This window comes from Spinacia oleracea, chromosome 6 (genome assembly GCF_020520425.1).
Source record: "Spinacia oleracea cultivar Varoflay chromosome 6, BTI_SOV_V1, whole genome shotgun sequence".
NCBI lineage: Eukaryota > Viridiplantae > Streptophyta > Magnoliopsida > Caryophyllales > Amaranthaceae > Spinacia > Spinacia oleracea.
In genome coordinates this window covers 110,928,149-110,934,248 of record NC_079492.1, presented here as the reverse complement: position 1 = coordinate 110,934,248, position 6,100 = coordinate 110,928,149, and positions in this window count along the sequence as shown.

The window sequence follows — 6,100 nt, the reverse complement described above, 5'->3', positions numbered from 1 at the left end:
GCAGAAAAAACCTTCAGATATCTGAAGTGAAGATGAGCATTACAAACTCGCCAAATCGTTGTAAGCACCTTAGACATATTTCCCACAATTTCGTTGGGATAGCGTGGAATTCTGTCATGTCTCATGTGTATGTGAGAGGTTCTAGCTAAGTTTTAATAGTAGATGACTAAGATGAGGAAAGTAGAAACTTGAGTATTTAACTCATTGACCTCACCTATCAGTGTAGCTTATTATTCACATGGCACCCAGAAAACACTACAAGAAACAGAAACACTCACATGAATCACAACTACAGCCTAGACAGGCTCATAAACAACAATTATATTGGCCCAGTCAGTTACTTGGTCTGGGGGGAAATTTAACAAACTGAAGCAACTATAAAAGATAATAGGATGTAAACATGACATCTACTACCATATCGCAAAACACTACATCATTACAAAATGTAAAACAATTCAAACATAAGAAACATGAAGGTACATAACTCAAGATAACTTTCCCATAATGAGATAGGTAATTATTATACCAAGAAGCAGCACCCGAATTAGAACATCCTTTTGCCAATAAGTCATTTTAGACAACAGCAATATCAGGTGATGTTTGGAAATATGGTTTTCCCAAAGTTTTTTCCATTTCAATTGAAATTACTTATCCAAAGGTTTCTAAATATGCAAACACTTGAAAGAAGAAGAACATGTAACCTGTCTTGACATATATAACCACAACGCTCACAAGTTCCCTGCTCCAGCATACAAATCCTTACAAAATTCACAAACTCATCCAACTTAGACATGAAATGCATCGCTAGAGGCAGAGAAGTGATTCTTAACAACAGGATTACAAATACAGCCTAAGAATTATCGGAGACAACATTTTCGTGTGGATTGATTTAAATCCACCTTTTAGAGAGAATGAAAAAATACCAAGCAAAGGAGAACAATAGAAGTCTGTCTGACTGCTCTTGCTGAAATCATTACTCTTCACTCTCCTGGGCTAATGGCAATCACGGATTCATAAGCTGCTCCCCAACATAGAATTTATAGAGTGAATACAGAAAACCAGATACGTTGAGCATAAGAAATAGACAATTAGCCTCAAGCATAGTTACACATACCTGAAACAGTTACAAGCATTGGCTTGAATGACCACTTGATTCTGAGTATCCTAACTGCTCTTTCTTGGCACAAAGAATTCCTAATACAAGACTTTTAGCTCCTGTTGCACAAATGAAAAAGATTTTTTCATCAGAGTGCATGTGATATCAGACCATATATTCTTAAAAGCATGAGCTTCATCTTAAAACATTTTCAATACAGAGCAATGAAATTGTCAGATTATGTGCATAATCATGCTGTTTTATGATATGTAAATACTTTTTGCTAATATCATAACTAAACTAGTTTCCTAATACAAGACAAGTTCTTTCATACTCATGCAACATTTTCATGAGCACTTATAGGTCAATCTTCCTCCCCTATTACATTAAGTTCAAGTTATCAAGAGACGGGTAGCATTGATAACCAAACAATTTGGATGAGGAAGTTCAAAAGAAAGCAGAAAGATTCTTCAGATATCTTAAGTATAGATAAGCATTACAAACTAGTCTAATAGTTTTAAGCACCTTAGACATATTTGCCAAGATTTCGTTGGGGTAGCATGGAATTCTGTCATGTGTATCTGAGAAGTTTTAAATAAGTATTTATAGTAAATGAGAAAAGTAGAAACTTGGGTATTTAACTCATTGAACTCTCCTATAATTGTAGCTTATTCATATGGCACTCAAAAAGCACTACAAGAAATAGAAACACACACAAGAATCACAACTACAAAAGAAAATACTTACGGTCCAGTCAGTTACTCAGTCTGGGGGGGAAATTTAACAAACTGAACCAACTATAAAAGAAAATAGGATGTAAACTTGACATCTGCTACCTAATCAAAAAATACTACCTGGTCACAAAATGTAAAACAATAAGCATGAAGGTACATAACTCAAGACAACTTCTTAATGAGATAGGACATACTTATACCAAGAAGCAGCACCTGATTTAGAACATCTTTATGCCAATAAGTTATTTTAGACAACAGGCAATATCAGGTGATGTTTGAAAATTTTCCCAAAGTTTTTCGGTTTTTCTGTTTCAATTGAGATTACTTATCCCAAGATTTTCAAATATGCAGACACTTGAATTTAGTGATCAGAAAGAAGAAGCACATGTAACCTTTCTTGACATATAACCACAACGCTCACAAGTTCCATGCTCCGGCATACAAATCCCTACAATTTCAACAAGAAAAAGATCAAGTTAATAAAGAACTGAAGGAACAATACAATTTCAACTCAATTGGAAACCTCTAAATTAAATAACCTCAAGAGAAAACAAAAAAGAGAGATATTTTGGTATGTATCAAACTCTAGAATTATTGGAAGAGTAAGGACGAAAAGCAAGGACGTCGGAAGCACCATCAAATCTGTATGTCGTGTAGCTGCCACAGGTAGTAAATCAATTCTGGAAGGGCCTAGTCAGGAACATTCCACAATTTTCACTACCAGCGACAACTGTCAAGCCACACAGATTAGGGGGCTAGTAAAGGAGGAACCTGTTTTTCTAAATCAGAGCAAGTGCAGTGATTCAAGAATAACCGCACTCACTACGAGGGGGCTAGTTGTGTATTGGAAGAGTACTGTCTTTTTCATTTGATATATGTGCAATGATACTATCTTACGGTGGATTGTTGATTAGTTGGTGCTGATGTTATTAGCTTTTCATTTTTCTTATTTTCTTATTTTTTTTTTAAATATAAAAGCAGAGATATTATTGAAAACCGAGTTCCACCAAAGTTGTAATACTTTGGGGAAAAAAGTTCATACAAATTAGCTCCGTATTACCCCTTGTATTCCACCTTGCTACCAAATGGGCTACCGTATTCCCTGCCCTCTTATTTTCTTTTCTTTTATATTCTTTTGTATTTTTTAAATGCAACTTAATTAAACCGATCAAGAATTCAAGACTCACTTCGGATTTTGGGGCCAACGACAAGTTATCGTACAAGCCCAAATGATATGCAATAAGTTGAAGAGTGAGGATTTTGGATTAAGTCAGCATTAAGTGCAATGGACAAATGAATGTGTTTACAACCAAACATGATTACCTTAAGTTACGAGAAACAAATCCTCAAGATACATACAATTTTTATGGGAATAATTTCTTAGCTTAATAACTTATTTAGTTTCCTAGTTTAATTAGAATTGTAATGAGAAAACTAGAAATATTTTGATATGTATCAAACTCTAGAATTATTTAGAGTTAGGGAGAAAGTATAATTCTAGTATACGCGAGTTTCTAGTTTAGCCTGTAAAAGGGGGTTTAAGCCTAGCTCGAAAATCAGAGGGAAAAACACATTGGTTAGAGGAATCATCAATTGAGAAGTTATTGTATTATTTTGCAGGAACTTAATAATAATAAGATATTATTTGAGGGGAGGAAATCTAAATTTCCTCATAAACACTTGTGTATTTTATTATTGTTTTTTCTATTTGTTCTATACACTTTATTTGCGAGGTTCGTTCCTAATCGTTTGTGGCACATGTTTGGTTATAACACAATGATTGCATATTAGTACATATGGAAATTGGATAACAAAAAGTATTCCTTCAATCAAATGTTAGAAGAAACTATGTACATTATGTTGTGGATCCAAATAATGCTTGAAATAAATGCTAGCTTTTGAAATTCGGGTATGAATTTAGGCAAATAATTGCGAATTGGAACTGTATTTTAGTGAAAATAATAAGTATTTTGGTTTCATATAATGTAAATGATTATTATAGATATATAAGTTTAGTGGAGTACATAAAATTAAATTGGTCCTATGTGTATTACATATATCTCTCTATTGCAAAATAACATTCAAATGCTAATGACTTAGATTTGAAATTATTTACAATTATGGACCAAGGCGAAACTTAGTACATATTCGGTATTAAGATCTATTTACATAGATCTTAGAATATTATTTTGGATTAAGTAATGACATTTACTAAATCAAACATGAAAGACTCTATCGGAGATATTCGACCCATGTGAATAAATCTAAGTAATGAATTTTTGAACTATGTATAAGCATTTTCTAAGTTAAACATCTATCAAAGAATCAAAATGAGATTCTTCACCTTTATATTATAAATCAAGGAATTTAGTTGGATGCAATAACTACTGAAACTGGATGAGCTAATGTTACATGGATAGAATTAAATTGAGAATTATTCTGCGAAAGAATTTATCATGTATGGTATAATATGATCGAGGATCGCCAAAAATGTACCGTATGGCTTTAGGCATGACGAATATATACCTTCTCTATTGATCTAAGTAAATACCAACTAGATTGAGATCAAGAAAATCCTATGGTACTTTAAAAGGTAAATAGGAAATAGTTCTCGATTCAAGGAAATGAAGATATATATGCTAAATATTGATGCTACACCCATAAACACTGGAAAATGATAAAGCAAGATCCCTTTGGAGTTAACCAATGGCAAGGACGAGTTATAATGCACCGTGTTTTGAAATAGAAATACGGATTGAAGACCATAAGTTGTTGCGTGAGAAATTAATATTAATTTCTATGTTCTAAGATACATATGAAAAGTCTTCTACATATTTGGGAACTGCTTGGATAAGTAAAATCCAAACAAAACATTACTAGCAACCTATAAAATTGAAGTATAGTACTTTTTGCCTAAGAAGCGATAAAACAGAATTGTTTATGATTTCTTCACTAAACTTGTGTGAATCACATGGCTGCTGACCTGATGGATCTCCGTTGAAAAATGTGTAAAACCACGATGGAATCAAGAAAGACTAGATCATGTAATAAACATACTCAAAAGATCTTATCATTCTATCTCAAAAGGCATTCGATGAAAAGATATTAAGATTGGGAAAGCATGATGACTAAAACTATGCAACAAATGAGATGCAACACTCACATTGTGGCACTGGATATCAAACATAGTTTTGAATTCCATTAATTGATTTAAATATATAGAGGCCCATGGTTGTAAAACATAGGGGTTGAACATTTATCATATATAAAATGTATTTTCATATATTCCATTTAATCTTGGTTTAGTATTAAATGATGAGTCCTTTCAATTTGACAATATATTCAAGATAGACTGTCAGGACAAGTTCTGCGACTAAGAAACGTCTATCAAGTGAACTTGATTGTCAAATGTTGAAAACGGTCCCTGGTCAGAAGTTTTTGATAAAGGTGGACGCATAGAAAACGCTAGACGACTAGAATGCAAGATGACTAGTAGTTCTGTTTTTTGAACTATGTGGACATGGAAATGTCGTAGTCTATTTGCATAGATACTTACTTCATAATATTAGTATCAGACAGACCTACGAAACTTTACTGTAAGAGATGAAAATCTTTCATAATTAAATTTAATAAACTTATTAGACACTAATCCTCGATACCTGAGTAATTTGAAATTACTTGTTTGAGAACTGCTTACATTGACGTTGTCAACCGTCGCATCGTAAAAGGAGGCTATAACGGCAACGCTCGGTAATCATATATCAAACGAAGTCTTATCAATCTGAACTATTTTTGTATCACTGTTGTTAGAAAGGTTAACTTTTTCTGTTTCCTTAATTATGGGCGTCCTGTTTTCATGATTTTCGATAGATTTTAAGATTTCAAGATCAGTTTCTTGAGAAGCAAAGTTGTTTGGATTAGGAATGTGTTTTGAATTTGGACTTGAAGAATAGGAGGAAATTGAAGTATTATTGAAATTATCAATCATTACATCGATAACTTTAACTTGAAGTTCGGCCTTTAGAGGCTCTTGATTGATGCAAGACTCTAGTCCTAGACTCTTAGACTCGTCACTAGAATGGGATCCAGACTCGAACTCGCTCATCATAGATCCTTCGCCCACAGTAATTTTGAACATTTTTCCATTTAGAGCAGTAACCTTGAGGGACTTCCTCCAGCCTTATGCATTGAAAAGAGTTACTTGATTGTCTTCGAGAGCCCTTATGCGAGCCCGAACTTCCTCAACACGGTCATATAGCTCAGCTACAGC